Source organism: Castor canadensis, chromosome 18, assembly GCF_047511655.1.
Source record: "Castor canadensis chromosome 18, mCasCan1.hap1v2, whole genome shotgun sequence".
NCBI classification, from domain to species: Eukaryota; Metazoa; Chordata; class Mammalia; order Rodentia; family Castoridae; genus Castor; species Castor canadensis.
In genome coordinates, this window is record NC_133403.1 from 4895467 (window position 1) to 4916009 (window position 20543).

Consider the following 20543-nt stretch of genomic DNA (forward strand, 5'->3'; position numbering starts at 1 on the left):
CTTGCCTTTCTTGCTTTTAAGGTTTCTGTTGAGAAATATGCTGTTATTTTGATGGATTTTCCTTAATATGTTATTTTTTTCCTCTGTTACAGCCTTCAATATTCTTCCTCTGTTTTCTGTGCTTGCTGTTTTAATGATAATATGCTGCAGAAAGGTTCTATTTTGGTCCAGTCTAGTTTGTATCCTGGAGGCTTTCTGTACATGAATGAGGAACTCTTTCTCAAGATTTAGGAAATTTTCTGCTATTATTTTATTGGCTATATTATGTATCCCTTTGGCTTGCACCTCTTCTCCTCTTCAATGTGCATGTTTTTCAGGTTTGGTCTTTTGATAGAGTCACTTAATTCTTGCATATTGCTTTCAGCTCTTGAGTTGTTTGATTAAGAGTTCTTCTGTTTATTCTTTAATATCTATTTTATCTTTTAGCCCTGTCTTCCACTTGTTCTAGACTGCTGGAGTGTCCTTCCACTGTATTTTTTATTTGACTAAATCTACTTTTTATTTCATGATTTCTGTTTGTTTGATTCCTTTTTCTGAGGTTTTCCATATCATTGTTCAACTTCTCTTTCATATCTTGCGTTGTCTTCTTTTTTTAATTTCTCTTTTGCCCTCTCTTTGTTTCACTTTGGTGTTTGTTGAAGTCTCTCTGAGTTCATTTACTTGTTTCTTTGTCTTCTCAAGTTTTTTTATTACTGGTGTCTTGATATTTCTTGAGCTCATCTTGTACCTTCTCATTAACTGTGTCTTGTAGCTTCTCCATGATTTTCTCAATGATCTCGTCCATGATTTCCATTTTGAGAGATTTTTTGTGGGCATCACTGAGCTCTTCGGTAATACTTATCATTGTTCTGTTGAGGTCAGGAACTGGATATTCATTTTCTTCATTTCCCAGTAAATCCCCTATGAATTGGTCTTTTGAGGAGTGGAATTTTCTTGCCTTCTTCTTCCCTCATGCTTTTAACTGGTGCTGTGCAAGATGTTCTTGATTGGCTGTTTTTAATTGCCTGTTTTCTTTCCTTTCATTTAATTTTTCTGTCATGACTAGCTTAGTTGTTAGCTGGGTTGATGTACTATTTCTGTCCCTGGCCTGGAAGTATAAATTAGTCATAACAAATTCAGGTTCAATGCCAGGCCAGTTGTTTACATGCTATTTAAAAATCCCTTGGTGATAATATCTGTGAACAGTGGGATATGGGTGGTAATGGTTGTTTGTCTAGCGATAGAAACTTGGCTAATTATTAAAGGTGATGCTAAAATTGGGGGATGGAAAGGTGGGTGGGGTGAGTGGGGGAAGAGGTTTGGGAGCTGCTGAGTTTGGAGCCCTTGTGTGTGTTTGAGAGTAGTTCCGGTGTTGTAGTGGAGGGTGCTTGTGTCAGGAATTGCAGTGGGCTTTGGGTGTGTATGGTTGGTACAGTAGGGTAATCTGTGGTGGTGGTAGGAGGGAGGAGTAATGTGGTGACAGGTTGGGGAATGAAAAGAGGGAGAGGCAAAGTCAGGGAGAGAGGATGCATGTGAAGGGGCAGAAAGAATAGATTGAGGGGAGAACAATGGAGTGTAGTGCAAGAAAAGGAGAGAAAGTGAAGGGGGTAAGAATAGTGATAAGAAAATAGTAGTAGTAAAATTAATAATACTAAAAAACAAAAAGTGGGAAATACATAAAAAAGGAAAAAAGAAAAAACCCAGCTACAACAAAAAGTTCAATCAGTTTGGCTAAAGTTCTAGACTTATTCCTTTGGCATCCAACCCTGGCATTGGTACTTGTCATTTTGGGCTATGTGGTGAATGGTGTTCCAGCTTTTTGTCAGACAGGTTGAGGGGAGATGGATGAAGGTTTTTCCCCTTCACTGGTCTTATGGGCTTTTCTTGGCCTTATGGGCTGTCTGTTACAAGCAGTAGCTCAGAAGTTGTCTCACTAGATGACTGGATTGTGAGCAGTATTTGGTTCCTTCTGACCAAATGGTTAATAATGTAGCCAGAGGGGAGCCATTAATCAGGTGCAGAGGGAAGCTATTAATCAGGTGCCATTTTAGCTTTCAAGGTGAAGGAGGTTCAGGAGGGGGTCTGGTTCCCATAAAATTAAAAGAACAGAAGGAACCAAACTAGGATATGGTCAAATGATTGTGTGGATTGTGTTGTGTTCACTCATGCTCATAGATAGCAACCATTGTCTCACTTCTGTACCTTAGCTAGCAACAATTGTCTCACTCCTGTACCTTAGCTAACAACCATTGTCTCACTTCCGTACCTGGGCTAGCTTGCTTTGCAAAGATTGCCAGGAATTTTTGCCTTTATAAACCCTGCTAAAAATTGGAATGGGGCTGCTCTAAGTCCTGACGACATGGTGGTCAGAGCAGTCACCAGTTGGCTAATAAAGACTCTCCCTAAAAGTCTTTCTTGGGTTGTATCTCATTCTGACTCCTTACAACCAGAGGTCAAGTTTCAATTGGGACCTGTGGAAGGATGTCCAATCTGTTGTTGTTTTCACCAGGTGACAGCTGCATTGCCCTACAGCTGCAACTCTGGTTGGTCAGCTCCTTCCCAAGTAAGGTGGGTTAATTCAGTTTTGTGCACTGCCCTCAGTCCCATAAGACTAGTTCAGCAATTTGTCATGCCACTGCTTCAGAACATTGGCTTGTTGTACCACCCCTTCTCTCGTCATATGTTTCTCACCCCACCTCTGCTCAATGACAGTTTGGCTCCTTGCCCTACCTCTGTTCTCCAGGGTTGGTTCAGTGTTCCACCTCACTCCCACTGTCAAAGATTACAATTCACTGTTTATATTTCTCAGTTTTGTTCATGGGGTGGGCTCATTCTGCCTGTGATCTGGACTGGATTATGTTTCCAGGGGATTTTGGGGGAAGTCACATGTGGTGTGTTTTGCTCACCTATTGGGTCTACTGATTTATGCTGGCAGCTTTGAAACTGACAGGCAGGGAGAAATGGCATGCCACTTTTCTCAAGGCAGACACTTACTGGGTCTGGGGTCAGCAAAGTAGGGCATAGGTAGGCTTTCCATGGGTTAGAGGTCCAGGGTTCAGTTCTGTTTGATGTTCTATCTTCTGCTTTGTCAAAAGAAAAAGAGACAGAGAAAGAAAAGGGAGAAATGGCCAGGGGGCTTTTTCCCAGAGTAAGCACTCATTATTGGCTGTGCCAAGCAGGGATTTCTCCAGCTCTTAGGTGCAGTTAAAAGCTGTTTTATAGGTTAGTCCTTGAATTTTATGTGCACCTACTGTGTTGGCAAATATTAAGTTGGCTAGAAACAATTAGAATTACCCAAGTGTAGCTCACACATCTCCAAATGGCTTCTAAAATCATGGGGCTCAGGAATTCTGATTTCCTGTCATATCCACCATGTTGGCATCTTGGATCTCCTTAAATTTATTTTCAAGGGATGAATTATTTTTTATCAAGAATCTTCTCTGTTTTGTAAGAAACCATCAACTTTTATGCATCCTTCATTTGTTCTGACACCTTCACCTCTATAATTCTACCTTCCTTGTCTGCCTTCAGCTCTAGCTAATCCTCAATTGAACTGATCAAATCTCCTTGAATACACTGTATTTATACTCAATGAATCCTTCCAATTTTTCCCTATTTCTGTCCTTTATCCCTCATTCTTACATATTACCTAGTCCAACATTAACTGTTGGAAGACCAAGGTCCTGGATCCTGGATTCCCAGGACTGTTTTAAAAGTTCACATGCCTAGAACTAATTCTTGATATCTTGTCCCACCTGTCTGAGGTTGATCATTAACCTAGTGCTTATATAAAGAAGGAGGCAAACTTGGGATGGGTGCAGAACCACCTTCAGCCATGGCTAGCACATTAAGCCCCAACACTGCAACTGGGACTCCAGAGCCACCTGCACCGTCAGGGAGCATCCAAAATGCTGCGGATATCTCTGTCATTGTCATCTATTTCATAGGGGTGATGGCTGTCGGGCTGTGGGTATGTGGAAAACCAATACGTTTTGAGGGTGTTCATCAGGTGAAGGGGAAGTGTCTTATGGTGGGAGAGGTCTACCATGACAAACTGAGACAACATAGGAATTTTCATACATATCTTTGTTCACTTCTATGAATCATTTTCTTGTGTGTGGCATAAATAATGTTTGAACTGAGTGAAGTTTTCAGAAGGCAATCTCATCATTTGAACAGAGGCATAGAGAAAAACTACAGGCTTATTCTGTTTAACAGCTCCAGTACCTGGCAAAATGAACAAAACATTTTTATTATCTCATTTTCTTTATTTTTTGTTCATTTTCTGACATTGTGAGTTGGACACTTAAATCATTTGTATTCCCTTCATTCTCGTTAGCAATGAATTGAATGCTGTAAATTTCTATCAAAGCAGAGCATGAATGAAACTTCAGTGTTTGCATAAATGAAAATAAATAGCAGCTCAAGTTTGTATAAAACTCAGATTTTGAGGTTAATTGAAGTTTCTAGAAAAGATTTCTCTTTGTGGGAATGTTGAAAATTCACTACTTCAACATGCTGGTCAGAGCAAGTGGAGCATCATGGGTGTCTTTAATCCACCTGCTGTTGTTTGACCTTTACATGTCTCTCCTTCTGCTCAGGCGATGCTGAAGACCAACCAAGGCACAGTTGGAGGATTCTTCCTAGCTGGTCGAGAGGTGTCCTGGTTTCCAGTAAGCAGGCCAGATTTCCTGCAGAGAAATTTCTTCTCTCTCTCTCTCTCTCTCTCTCTCTCTCTCTCTCTCTCTCTCTCTGTGTGTGTGTGTGTTTGTGTTGTGTTTGGAAAAGTGAATAAAGAAAACATTTGGAATATTAATTATTTGATTCACAGCAGTTTTTCACTTGCTCCTTTCATAAAACTCTGACTGTATGGCTGTGACCTATGATTCAGAAAAATTTGAGTATCACCAATTGAGAAAAGCTTTAGGTTGGCATGTAAGTCCTCCAAGTTGAGTTGTACTCATATTCTTTTACTTAGATTGTCTTCAACAATCTTCTGCCATTGCTTGCTACTGGATCCACACATTCCTTATTTGTTCTTAATCCTGCTGAGCTAACACTGCTCCTTTTTCTGGATTACTCTCCACTGTGCTCTCCTCTTTCAGTGTCCATCTAAGACCACTCCAACTCTGCCCTGTATGTCTACTTAGTTATTATGTTCTAAGTATTTAATGATAGTGGATTATGTTCCCTATGATGGTGTTTATGGTACTATCTCTTAGACTTTTGATCAGCTGATGCTCTCCTTTCTAGGTTTTGATATGAGGATCCCTGGGCCAGATTTCCTTTGCATTACTAATGGAATGAAACTTTCTAAACATGGAGAGTTCCTGAATTAGGTTGTGTATGTTGTAAATTCTCAGTAAATTATTTCTTCACAGATTTGCTTACACTTCTAAAAACTGTGAAAGGTTAGAAACTGACCTGGACAGGGTAATTGAAGCAGACTAACTGCAAACTGAAAATAGATTTGTATTTGGGACATCCAATCTTTTGCATTTTGTGGTACTGTCTTATGGAATCATGTAAGTTAAAGACAATATGAAGATCACAAACTCAATCCTTCCCTAACAGCTGAATAGGCCCAATGATTTTTAGAGTACTAATAATATCAGAATATAAGAAGCACTATGGAGTCCCAGACCCAATTCTATTCTGTCAAGTCTTGTACTCATTCCTGACCACTTAAGAGATCTCTCTTGACCACTGAGTCTTAAGAACCACAGACAATATGATGGAAATATACATAAATTAGAAAATTGTCTTATGGCTGGGAGGTTGGGGATGAATTCATTCCTTCTGAAATATGAAGTTCTTGAGGCTTATTTGATTGGCAACATCTGATGGGGAGGCTCTGGCAATTCTTTACAAATAAGGGTCAAACTCAGAGCATATTGACAGATACTTTAATGTACCCTTAAGTAATGAATTAATAAGCATTATGCTGAAAGATGAGACCTTAAGCACTAACAGGTTATATAATCTTTTCAACCCACAATTTTTCCTTGTAATACAAAACCACCTATTACCAATACATAAAGCCAGTGAGCATGGCTTCATTCCAATACAACTACATATGGATGTGAAATTTACATTTCACATATTTCACATTTTTATATTTCACAATATTAAATCATCTGTTAGATTTTTAAAACCATTTTTGGCTATTCAAAAAAATTACAAACATTCTCCACTTACAGTCCACATAAAAAGTGGTGATGGACTGGATTTAGCCCAAGGGATGTAGTCTGCTGAGTCAGGCTCTAAGGAATAGAGATTGTGCCACCTCAACATGTATTGAATTTCAAGAAGTCTGATTTGGACCTTTTCACTCTAATCATAGTTGTTTCTCTTGCATTCCAGATGGGAGCCTCTCTCTTTGCCAGTAACATCGGAAGTAACCATTTCGTAGGCTCAGCTGGGACAGGTGCAGCTTTGGGAATTGCTGTTGGAGCAAATGAATGGAATGTAAGTGATATTAAAGTCTTTTTACTTCAAATAGGAGCAATATTAAGATATTTTAATCAAACCCATATCTCAGTTTTTTCTGGGACTCCATATAGAAAGCTGTCCTGTTTGGTTTGATTTTTATATTTCCTTTTCCTAGTCTACTTTTTCCTTGACCTTCAGCATCTTTGTAGCCACATTGTGCCTGGGCCATTCCAGTCTCATTATTACTGAATAATGAGACTTGAGCTTTTTCTCAAGTTGTTATTCCTAGCAGGAATATAATTTCTATATCATTTAATCCCCACTTTGCTATGGCCCCCTTGAAAATTTGAACTGTCAGTTTTTTCTCTCTTCTCTGGACACAATGTGGCCAGCCATGATCTAGATGACATGAATTTAAAAATGTAAATGCAATGATAGCTGCATAGGGAGAAATAAACAATCTCTCACTACGGAGTAGAGAAGATGAAGAGAGAATCAGGTAACTGTATTGGAAGAATCATAGCCTGACAGAACAGCATCAGGGACTGGGACCCTGTGGTGCAAGTTCTATCCCAAAATCCATCATAGACAATGAGTAAGGCTTGGCACAAGACAAGGTAGTGTGCTGCTGCTGATGCTAGATGCCTGAACAGAAACTGTCCATGTGGGGCCTGACCCAGGCAGTATCATTGGAGTTAGAGGTGAATGCTTTGAGAGATAATAGACCATGTCCTCTCTTGCATTCATATTATCCTACCACTTATCACATGGCTGGGACATGGGGAGAGTGTCATAAGTAGTTATTGAGTAGTCAGAGTTTTTCTACCATTATATGTGATCCTTTGTATAGTTTTCATGTACATGTGTTTGAATATCAGTGCAAAAACATTTCAGTGGAAAATCCATGAATGGGCTCAGGAAGTGACTTTAAGTCATCACAGGTTTATTTGCTCTTCCCCTTTTAAGACTTTGCCCCCAATTTTACTTTAGTAATATTAGGGGATCCAGTACATACCCAGATTTCAAATAGGCTTAATGGCCAAAGTTTCATTGTAATAGTCCCATGTACTCTGCCTCTAGAATTACGGTCAGAATGACTTTTGCCCCACATGGGTGTGATTATCAGGTTGAAGATAACTCAGCCATTCTTTTTTAGCTTATTAGCTTAATCTCTACAATGGCTAGTTTTCACTCTCTGTGAAATAATAAGACTGATAAGTGATAATGTTTTCCTCATTCGGTTGTTGTTTAGAGCACAATCAGTAATATGTGTGAAAAGACTGTAAATGCTCCATATAAATGATAGATTGTGTTGTTTTATGTTAAAGCTGTAATGAACATGGAGAACACTCTTCTGTTTTCAAGTTTATTTCTGATGGCTTTATCCATTCAAGAATAATACTTCCACTTCCTGCCATTCTAGGATAATTGTTTGTGGCAAGGATTTATGATCTTCGAGTGGCACATCTGAGCTCAGATCTATTATGTTCTGACCATCTTTCACCACACATCTCAGAAAGCCTCAGAAAATGGTGTTTTCTAGATGATACAAAGGAAAAAATGGATGCCACAGTTGTCTGAGGATCATAATCATTTCATTGGAATGGGACATAAAAAAGTTTTTATTCAGACTCAGAGCTCTGATACATCGCACAAGCCAAGCCCCTTTACCCTCACACAGTTTTATTGATTTCTTACAGGCCTTGGCACTGGTGCTTGTGCTATCATGGGTCTTTGTCCCTATCTACATCAAGGCAGGGGTGAGTATCCACAGGTACTTAAGGTGAAACTTCCTTCATTCTTTTATTTATTAACTTTTCTTTTAGTAGTGAAATGTAGGTATGCTTTCATGATTCTCTTTTCATCCTCTCTACAAGGAAGTGAGAGATTGTTTATATCTCCCTATGCATCTAAGATTGCATTTACATTTTAAAATTCCTTTTATGTAGGTCATAGCTGGACTCATAGGGTCCAGAGAAGATGAAAAAAACCCTGAGTGTTCTAATCATCAAGGGGGCCACAGCCTGGTCAATGGCTACAAATACAAAATTTGCAAAAAAAGTTCTTGCCTGTGAGGACAACCTGTGTAGACTGTGCCTGCAGTCAGGTGTGAAATCTTTGGTGACCCTGTATAACGACCATTGTGGTAATACAGGAACCCTGAATCTGGGAACATCTACATGCTTCAAGGAAAGCTTCATCTTTGAGGAACATGTGTCACCTCTTTAGGTAGAAAAGTCATATCTAAGAGAGTTAGAGAAAATGTACAAGAGATGACTCTCATGAAAGGACTTATAGTGTGTAGGATACATGGGAGAATGATGGTGAGGGATGGTGGTGAGTCTGTGGGTATAGGTGGGGTTCGGTAGTGAAAGTCTTATGTGTTCTGGATTTAGAAGGTGCATCCTGTACCTTCCTGGAAATGGGCAGCATAAGCTTTCAGGCAGTCAAGGTCAGATTCTTGTTTTAGGAAATTCCATTCAGACAGCTGAGGGGGAGAGAGGACATGAGCAGGTGGTCCATGGAAGGGAAGATAATGAAGACATTTACAAAATAATTCATGATTCTACAGAAAGACCAAAGAAAGGAAAGGGAGTACTTCTGAGAACAAGATAAAGGCTTGATGGCAAATTAGAGGTGAAAGAAGTGGACAGAGAAGCTGTGTGAGCAACTCTTAAGACTTGAAACTCAAGGGCCTTGCAGCATGAGGTCTCCATTAGAGAACAGGAAATTCTAGAAGACAGCCAAACCATGGATGAAAAGAAAACACTGAATTCACTTTGGAAATGGGTTAATGTTTTATGTCTTTTGGACTCTTTTAATTTATTTTTGCTACAGAAAATTCTTATAGAATGCTTTTTCTTTTCTTATTATAAAGAAAAGGGGTTTATTTAGCTCATAGTACTGGAGGTTAAACACCACATTACAACATGTACTTAACTCTGACTATTGCCACTGTGCATCACAATATGGTGAGGAAGCAGAAATAAAAATTATTGCAGGAAGAAGGAAACTAGCACGTGGAGTGGCCTTGTTTAAACACCCACTCGATCAAGAGCCCAGTCCTGTGAGAATGACATTAATTTATCAATGGGAGTGGATCCCCCATTACCGAAATGACTTCTACTAGACCACACTTCTTAATTCCATGCTGTGAATCAAAATTGAACTTCATGAACATTTTGGGTGATAAACCATATTCAAACCACAGCATTCTGTAAAATATTCATGTCTATTTCACAATATAAAATGTGTTCATTCAAGGGTAATAGTCTGCGACTCAATGGAAACTCCCTCTCATTGTGAACATGCAAAATCAAAAATAAGTTCTCTACTTCCAAGTTGCAATGGTAGGACAGGGATAAGAGAAACATTTCTGTTCCAAAAAGGAGAAATTACCCCATGACAAAAGAGATCACCGGCCCCTAACAATACCAGAACACAACAGAGAAGTTATTAAATCTGAAACCTTCATATCAGGCATTCTGTGCCTACTGGGGTTTAGTGTGACCTAAGGCCTTGGGAAGTCCCATCCCCAGGATTTTCTGTCCTCTGTCTGTAAGTCCTCATTGGACTCTCTGTCTGTAGAGTCCAAGGACTGCAGGTTTTCCAGGTTAATGTTGCATCTACCAGTTACTCTACTTTCTAGGAAATTGGTTGGTGTTCCACAAGGCATTTTCCCATTGCTCACTCTGGCAACTTCTCCCTAGCACTTCTATGTGTTCTCTAAAGCTGTCCTTTGAAATCCTAGTGGAAATCTCCACGACTCCATAACCCATTGGTCCTGTTTGATGCCTTTGCCATAAATATCATGTGGATGCTACTGAAGTGTACCATTTTCTCTCTTTGGAGTGGAGACATAAAATGTGATTGGTCCTACTTATGCCTCTGATGTGCTGCCAGAGCACTGCATTATTGTGCAGCTCTAATTGTGGTTCATTATTTGCAAGTAATATTAATTTTAATGGTTGCAATACTACTGTGAAAATAATGAAAATCATTTGTTGCTTGTCTATAAGACATTTGGTGATGTTGTAAGTACTTCAGCATTCACATTTAAGATCCACTTGACAAAAGTCAAAATATCTAGTAAAGGTTGGAACTAGATGAAATACCAACATAGTCTGCTTTTAGTACAAGGGTTAATTCCCCCTTGCTACTCTAACATGGGGCCATGCCTTTCTCACCTGTTTATTTCCAGTGTGTCTTGAATAGTGCTTAACTGGCCATGGGTGCTTAGAAAATACTAAATAATCTGAATTGCTGGGTTCTGAAAATAATTCCTGTTGATGTCTGTCTCTGCAGGTGATGACCATGCCAGAATATCTCAGGAAGAGGTTTGGTGGGAAGCGACTCCAAATCTACCTCTCAGTCCTCTCCCTCATCAAGCTCAAGATCATGCAAATCTCAGTGAGTTCAGTGCCTCCTGGCATGTTAGCTCCAGGAGGTAGATTGATCAGACCAAAGTGCTAAGATCAGGGAGGGGGTGTGTAAACTTTCAATGGCCTTTATGGTCTGGAGCCATATGGATGTCAACTCACTGGGCTATCTCTATAAAGCATTAAAGAGATCGTGGTGAGTTCAGAAAACCTATATTCATAGAATATCCACTATTTTACACCCTACTTACATGGAAACCAACAGTGTGTAAGAGTTCAACTTTTGCTTCTCCTTCATCAGTATTTGTGATTTTTTTTTGTCACTTAAATCCTAACCATTCTAACTTGGGTGAGGTAGCATCTTATTGTGGTTTGGAATTGCATTATTCCAAATAACTACTGATGTTGAAAATTTGCTTCATATAAAATATTTGGGAACTGCTTGTATGTCTTCTTTTGAGAAATGTCTATTCAGATTATTTGTCCATTTTTTAACCAGCTTATTCTACCTTTGGTGTTTAGTTGTTTGTGTGGCTTATATATTCTGGATATTAATTTTTTATTGGATAAGTAGTTTGAAAATTGTTTAAAAACATTTATTATTGCTGTACTGGGAGTGCATTGTGACATTTACAAAAGTTCTTACAATATATCATTTATTCTTCAGGTTGTCTCTTCCATTTCACTTCTTTATAAGAAGTGTTTGATTTTTATACAATCACATTTGCCCATTGTTGATTGGTTTCCTATGCTTCTCCTTTCTCCCCTGCATGTTCTTAGCATCTTTGTCAAAAATGAGGTGACTGTAGTTGCAATAGTTTATATCTAGATTCTCTGTTCTGTTGCACTGATCTATGTACATGTGCTTTCATCACTGCTTCGTGGTTTTGGCTACTGCATGTTTGCAGTGCATTTAATAGTAAGGAAATAAAATCTTTCTGCTCAAGATTGATGTGCCTAGTTTTGTGGTTCATACAAATTTTAAGGTTATTTTTCCTATTTTTCTTTCTTTCATAGTCCCTTTCTTATGGTGGTTTCAACCACTTTAAAAATACTACCTTCATTCTTCTTTTAAGAGTACATCAACCATATTCACCTTCTTAATTTCCTATTTTTACCCTCCCCTCTCATATGTTACCTCCCTTAGCATGACCTGTTTTCATACTACTGCTGTATTTGTGTTAGGTCTATATTACACATATGAGAGAAAACATGTGACTTTTGGTCTTCCAGACCTGGTTAACTTCACTTGAAGTGATGTTCTCCAGTTCCATTCATTTACCTGCAAATGACAAAATTTCATTCTTCTTTGTGGCTAAATAGAATACCATTGTATATAAATACCACATTTTCCTAATCCATTCATCAGTAATGGGCATCTTAGCTATTTCTGTAGCTTAGCTATTGTGAATAATGCTGGAATAAACATGGGAGTGCAGGTGCCTCTGGAGTAACCTGCCTTACATTCTTTTGAGTATATCCCTAGTAGTGGGATTGCTGTGTCCTATGGCAGTTCTATTTTTATTTTATTGTGGAGCCTCCATATTGCTTTTCACAATGGTTGTGCTAATTTAAATTCCCAGCAGCAGTATATGAGGGTTCCTTTTCCCTCATATCCTTGCCAACATTTGCTGTTGTTTGCGTTCTTGATTGCAGCCATTCTAACAGGAGAGAGGTAGAATATTAACATAGTTTTGACTTGCATTTCCTTTATGGCCAGGCATATTGAGCATTTCTTCACGTGTTTTTTAGTCATTTGGACTTCTTTCTTGAAAAAGCTTGGTTTAGTTCATTCACCCATTTCATCATTGGGTTTTTATTTTAGGGGGAGTTTAGTTTTTGAGCTCTCTATATATTCTGGTTATCAATCCCCTGTCATATGTATAGCTGGCAAAGATTTTCTTCAATTTAGAGACCATTTCCTTTGTTGTGCAGAAGCTTTTAATTGCATGTAGTCCCAGTAGTCAATCCTTTCTCTTAGTAGCAGAGCCATTTGAGTTCTGCTGAGGAAGTCATTGCCTATGCCTATTAATTCCAGTGTATTCCCTCCTTGCTCCTGCACAAGTCTCAAGGTTTTAGGTCTTATATTAAGGTCTTTGATCCACTTTGAGTTGATGTTTATATAGGGTGAGAGACATGGATCTAGTTTCAGTTTTCTGCATGCAGATATTCATTTTTCAAAGCAACATTTATTGAAGAGGCTGTCTTTTCTCCATCATATGCACCTTTATCAAAAAATCATGTGGGTGTAGCTGTGGGGATTCATATCTGGGTCTTCTGTTATGTTCTCTTGGAGTGTTTTGAGTTTTCTTTTTTTTTAAGGAACTAGTATTTATTATCAAAGTCATAGTTGATGTTAACAAGCTACCACATCTCCAAAATATTGAGCACATTGAAATATCAATGCAAACAGTGAAATGGAATGCCAGACCTTTTTAAAAGTAATTCAAGTTACCCTAAAAAGCAACTACATTTTTTTCAAAGATCTTTATACATTCTACCAACTCATTAAAATGCTTAACAAGAAAAGATACAAATTCAAAAGACTTGTGTTGAAAAGGCAATCACCTAACATTTCTATCAATTCAAACATCTATCAGCTTCATGTCATTCATCTTCTGCCTTGAGTTTTCTATATTTATGATCATGTTATCTGCAAACAGGGAACATTGGACTTTCTTTTTTCCCATTTTACATGCCCTCCATTTCCTTCTGCTTCCTGATTCTGCTCCTTAGAACTTTCAGTATTGTGCTGTATAAAAGTGGAAAAGGTGCATACTTGTCTTCTTCCCTATCTTAGAGAGAAAGCTTTCTGCTTTCCCTCTTCAATACCATGATAGTTGCGGGCTTCTTATGAATGTCCATCATTATGTTAAAGTGAATTCTTTCTGTAACTATTTTGTCATACTTTTTATTATGAAAGGGTGTTAAGTTTTATCAAATGCCTCTTCTGTATAAGTTGAGATGATCACATGGTTTTTGTTCTTCATCCTGTCTACATGGTGCATCACATTTGGAGTTCTCTGTGTTTAACTCTCCTTGCATGCCTGGGGTGACTCTCACTCGACCATATTGAAGAATCTTTTAAATGTGCTGTAGAATTTGGTTTGAAAGAGTTTTTCATCAATATCCATCATGGATATTGGCCTATAGCTTTCTTTTATGTTGTTCTTGTTTAGATTTCATATTGGTGTAATGCTGTAATTAGAATGAGTTGTAAGAAATCCCTCCTCTGCAATTGCCTGTAACAATTTAGGATGAGTTGGTACTAGTTCTTCTTAAAAGTTTGACAGAACTTAGCAGTGAAGCTATGTGGTGGGGAGATTTTCATTGATGAAAGACTTTGTATTATTGTTTCAACCTCATTACTTCCTATTGGTTTGCTCGGGTTGCAATTTCATCATGATTCATCTTCTTAAGGTATATGGGTCTAGAAATTGGTTTTTACTCCCTTAACATTTAGTTTTGAGTTATTCATGAGAACTCTGTGCTTTTTTCACACTTTTTCTAGTTTATGTGAAGGGGGGTTTCATTGTGCTATTTACATACATGCATACAATGAACTTTGATCAAATTCAACTCCTCTATACAGTTTTTTATACCCCATCCCCACTTTTTAAAACAATTTGGTAATTTCGTCATTTATTTTTGATGTGTACATGTAGAATACTTCAATCCTATTCAACCCCCTTTATCCTCACCTTTCATCCTCCACACTCCCATTGGTTGCCCCCCAAAGTCCCTCTTTATACTCATGTCATTCATTTTTTAGATACGAGTTTTTCAGATGAGTGAGAACTTGTGAAAGACTTGTGAGTCTTTGTGAGACTGACTTATTTTGCTTAGTGTGATGATCTCCAGTTCCATCCATTTTCCTGTATACAACATAATTTCATTGTTCATCTGGCTGAATAATACTCCATTGTGTATATATATCATATTTAAAAAATATTTTCATTGGTTCTTGGACACCTAGGCTGATTCCATAACTTAGCTATTGTAAATAGAGATGCAATAAGCATGGATGTTCAGGTATCACAGTTGCATGTTGACCTACATTCCTTCAGCTAGGAGCCCAATAGTGGTATAGGATGATCACATAGCAGTTCCATCATTAGTTTTTGGAGGAGCATTCATAATAGTTTCCATAGTTGTTGCACTAATTTACATCCCCACCAACAGTGTACCAGGGGTCCTTTTTCCCTTCATCTTTGTTAGCATTTACTGTTGTTTTCTTCACCATAGTCATTCTGACTGGGATGAGATATAATCTCAGTGTTATTTTAATTTGCATTTCCTATATGGGTAAGAGATGTTAAAGAATTCTTCATTTATTTGTTAGTAATTTGCACTCCTTCTTTTAAAAATGGTCTCTACAATCCAGTTGTCAGTTTATTAATTGAATTGTGTCTTTTGTTATCTAATTTTTGATCTCTTTATATATTCTGGATATTAATCCATTGTCCAATGAACAGTTTGCAAGATTGTCTCCCACTCTGTGTGTTGTCTCTTCATTCTGGCAATGGCTTCCTTTGAAAAAATTCTTTTTTATATGATTCGATTCCATTTGTCAATTCTTGCTTTTATTTCCTGAGCATTTGGAGTCCTATTAAGGAAGCCATGGACTATGCCGATATATTCAAGTGTTTTCCTGTAATAGACTTAAAGTTTCAAATACTACATCAAGCCTTAATTTATTTTGAATTATTTTTGTAAATAGTGAGAGATAGTTATAAAGTATCAGTCTTCTACTTGTACATATTCAATTTTCCCAGTACTATTTGTTGAAAAGTTTCTTTTTTTTCCCAATATATGATTTTTGGTTAAAAATCGGAGGGATGTAGCTGCATCGGTTTATTTCTGAATTTTCTCTTCTATTAGTTAGTCTCCATGTCTATTTTTTTTGCCAGAAACAAGCTGTTTTTGTTACTGTGTTTCTGTAGTATAATTTGAAATCAGGTGTTGTGATATCCCCAGCATTGCTCTTTTTGTTTAGAATTGCACTGGCTATTCAGGGTCTTTTGCAATTCAATATAAATTTTAGGACTGATTTTTCTACTTCTATGAATAATGGCAGTGACATTTTGTTGGTAACTGCATTGAACATGTAGATTGCCTTCAGTAGTGTAACCTTTTTCACAATATTAATCCTGCCAATCTATGAACATGGGAGGTCTTTCTATCTTCTTCATATTTCTTCAAGGTTTTGTAGTTTTCATCATAGAGGTCTGTCACCTCCTTAGTTAGCTTTATTCCTAGATATTTATTTTTCTAGTTTTTGTGATTTCTTTCTAAGGCTGTTCATATGTAGCATATGGTAAAGCTACTGAGTTTTGCATCTCAATTTTATATCCTATTTATCCAAAAGTGATTACCAGACCTAAGAGTTTTGTGGTAGAGCACTTAGACTATTTTAAAGTTAGGACCATATGATCTTCATAAAAGGAGAATTTTCTGTGCACGGTGGCTCAAGCTATAATCCTTATACATGGGGAGCATTGATCAGGGGGATCACAGTTCAAAGACAGCCTAGGCAAAATGTTCGTGAGACACCATCTCAACCAAATGGTTGGGTACAGTGGTATGCTCCTGTCATCCCCGCATTGTGGGGGAGCTCAGGATAATCACAGGCCAGGTCAGACTGGGCATAAAGTGAGATCTTATCTAAAAAATAACCAATGTAAAAAAGGGCCAATGGAGTACTTCAAGTGATACAATGGCTGCCCATTAAACATGAGGCTGTAGTTCAATCTTCAGCACTGCCAAAATAGGTAAGGGGGTAGACAGAATTTTACTTCTTCCTTTACTATTTGTATGCTTTTTCTTTCTTTCTCTGACCTCATTGACTTGGATAAGAATTCACACACTGTATTGAATAAGAGCAGAGAGAATAGACACCATTGTCTGATGTTTGACTTCAGAGGAAATGGTTTAGGTTTTCTCCATTTAGTATGATATTGACTATAGGTTTATCATGTATGCCATTTATTAGGTTAAGGTGTGTTCCTTCTAGTCCTGGTTTCTTCAGGGCCTTTAGCATGGAGGGATGTTGGATTTTGTCAAAGGCTTTTTGTGTATCTGTTGAGATGATCATGTGATTTTCAATTTTTACTCACTGTACACTTGATATTACAACTGCTAATCTGCACACATTGAACCATCCTTGCATCCCTGGAATGAAACCAGCTCCATCATGGTATATGATCTTTTTAATGTGTTCTTTAGTTTTGCTCGTGAGTATTTTTTTGAGATGTGCTGCAACTATGTTGCTTAAAGAAATTGAACTATAATTTTTTTGGCTGTGTCTTTGTCTTCTTTCCCCTTCTACCTCATGGAATCCTTTGAGGAGCATGGGTATTAATTCTTCTCTAATGTCTGGTGGAATTTGGCAGTGAATCCATTAGGTCTTAGGCTTTTCTTTGTTGGGAGAGTCTTTATTATTGCTTCATTTTCATTACTTGTTATAGATCTGTTCAGGTGGTTTGTCCTTTGGGTTCAAATTCAGTAGGTCATATACATCTCAAAATTTATCTGTTTCTTCCAGATTTTTTAGGTCATTAGAGTATAGATTTTTGAGGTATGAACAAATGATCCTCTGAATTTCACTGGTATTTGTTGTGACTGATGACTTTTCTCTGTTGTTTATTTTTTCAAAGAAACAACTTATTTTTCATTGTTTCTTTGTATTAGTTTTTTAGTCTTTATTTCATTGATTTCTACTTGGCCATTATTATTTATTTCTACCTATTGAGTCAGGGCTTGGCTTGGTCTTGTTTTTATAGTTTTTGAGGTATATCATTAGATAGTTTATATGTGATACCTTTGATTATAATATAATTGCTCATAGCTTACAGTTCCCTCTTAACACTACCTTTGCTGTATCCTCAAGATTCTGGGACATTGTGTTTTGATTTTCATTTGATTCTTGGATTTTTTATTTCCCCTTTTTTTTCTTTGATGAGCCATAGATCATTCAAAAGTGAACTGTTCAGTGCCCATATGCTGAATATTTTCTGTACTTTGTTGTTACTGATTTCTAGTTTTACTCTGTTGTGGCCTTATAAAATATAGGAAGTTATTTTAATTTTATTGTATTTGTTAAGACTAGCTCTGTGTCCTAAAACATGATCGACTTTGGAGAAAGTTCCTTAAGCTGATGAGAAGAATGTGTATTCTGTGGTTGCTGCATGGAATATTCTCTTGAGGGCTTTGAAGTCTACTTTATCTAGTCTCTTTAATTCTGAGTTTCTTTGTTGTTTTTTGTCTAGATGACCTATAAGGTGCTAAAACCACTCATTATTACTGTGCTGGTGTCTCTGTGTGCTTTCTATAACAAGTATTCCTTGTTATATGAAACTGGGTTGCTGGCATTCAATACATATATGTGTACAGCTGTTACACTCTCTTGGTAGATTTTTCCCTTTATCAATATGAAGAGAATTTCTTTGTCTCTTTTGAGTAACTTTAGTATAAAATTTGCTTTGTCAGGTGTGAGTATTACTTGTCCTGCTTGCTTTCATGTTTCAATGTCTTGCAATAGCTTTTTCCATATTTTCACTTTAAGCCCTTGTTTTTCTTTGCCATTGAGGTGCCTTTCTTGTAGGCAGTGCATGGTTGGGTCTTGTTTTTAATCCAGTCTACCAGTCTGCATCTTTTGATTGAAAAATTAAGATCATTAATATTCAGTTATTATTCAAAGGTGTCTAGTAATGTCAGCCATTTTGTTGCTTTTGTAGTGTTGGATTGTTTCTACCCCTTGTTTGCATATTTACTTGTCTAGTGAGATTTATTATTTCCTGAATTTTCATGGTTGCATTTATCTTTCACTTCTATGTGTGGGTTTACTTACAGTACAATCTGCAGTGCTGGTTTACTGGTTATGAATTCCTTTAGCATTTGTTTGTTGTGGAAGTTTTTTATATCTCCTTTGTTATGAAGAGTAGCTTTGATGAATACAGCAATCTAGGTTTGCAGTATTTTCTTTCAGAGATTGAAATCACCATTTCTTGACCTCATTGCTTTTAATGTTTCCACTGAGAAATCTGCTGTTATCCTAATGGATTTGTTGTTTATAGGTGATTTGACACATATTTTTCAGCTTTCAGGATTCTTTCTTGGAAAGGAGATCTATTAAAACTATTCCAGGAATTGGGAAGTAGGGAATAAAGGATAATGATGGAGGGGGTGAATTCAACTATGATATATTGTAGGAAGTTTTGTAAATGTCCCAATTTACCTTCAGCACAATAATAATAAAACAAACAAAAATTTTAGCCACAATTTAAAGGTTCTAATGAATATATTATCATTATAAACTGGATACTTATTATTTTAAATTTCATGATTTTCCAACTCAAAATTACAAAAGAACAAAAAAGATTCTTTCCCTTCTTTGTCCCATGTATTGAATCTTTTAAATATAATATGACTTGGAGAAACTATTTTTTTCTGGTCTTGACTGTTGAGTGTCCTAAAAGCCTCCTATACCTGTATGGCAGTCTCTTTTTCAAGGTTTGGGAAATTTCAGCTGTTATTTTATAGAATAGCTTGCACATCTTCTCCTTCTTCATGCCCTTAATTCATGGGTTTATCCCAGAGGTCTCCCATGTTCCCTTTGTACTTGTTACTTCTTCTTTATCTTTATATGAATTTTCAAATGTATCCATCCTATTTTCAAGCTCTGGTATTTTGTCTTCAATTTGATCCAGTCTTTTACAGAGGCTTTAAAAAAGACATTTTATTTGTATATTTTAGATGTATAGGGGGATTGCATTGTGACATTTCTATATATGCTTGTAATGTACCTTGCTAAGGTTCTCCTCCACCATAATTCTCCCTCATCCATCTCCCCCTACTTAAAATGATTTCAACAGGTTTCATTGTTTTATTTTCCTGCACACACACACACACACACACACACACACACACACACATTATCCATTTACCTACCTCCTAACAGGTCCTGTTTTACATTTCTATCCTTCATTTTTCAGTGTATACTCATTGTACAAAGGGATTATCCCATGGTATTTCACCCACAAATATATTGTACTTTAATCAGATTAACCCCCTTTGTTACTCTCTGCTACCTTCCCCCATCCCCTATTATTCAATAATTTTCAGTGCATTTCAACATGTCATCTTCCTACACAGATGCAATGTATTTCAATATTATTCACTTTCTGCCTTTCTCTTTTCTTCTCTCTCCTCCCCCTAGTCTCATCAAATAGTACCTCTATTGCAGATAAGGTGTATAAATTGCATATCTATCTATTTATTGGCTCTCTCAAAATATGAGAATAAAACTTACCTTTGTCTTTCTGAACCTGGATTACTTCAATTAATAGGATGATCTTCATTTCTATCCATTTACATACAAATGACAAAATTTTATTTGTCCTTATGGTTGAATAACTTTAACCTATGTTTTGAGCTCCTGTGATGAATATTAAATGACTATGGCTGCACACATTTGTCTATGGGACTTCTTTTCTGTTCCATTGGTCTTCACATCTGTTTTGTGACAGTACCATGCTGTTTTATTGCTACAGTGCTGTAGTATATTTTGAAGTCAGGTACTGCAAAATCCCCAGCATTGGTCTCTTTGTTCAGTATTGCTTTGCCTATTCAAGGTATTTTTGTATCTATATGAACTTTAGAATTGATTTTTCTCTCATCATGAACAATGAAATTGGAATTGAGATCCAAGATGGCAACAGAGACAGAGCCTCAGACTTCCTGAGCTCCTGACCC

General features: G+C 37.2%; 1 pseudogene; it reads left to right on the forward strand.

Annotated features, from left to right (window-relative positions):
- Positions 1-3814: 3814 nt before the first annotated feature.
- Positions 3815-20543, forward strand: part of LOC109675042 (solute carrier family 5 member 4-like) — a 79005-nt pseudogene continuing 62276 nt past the window's right edge.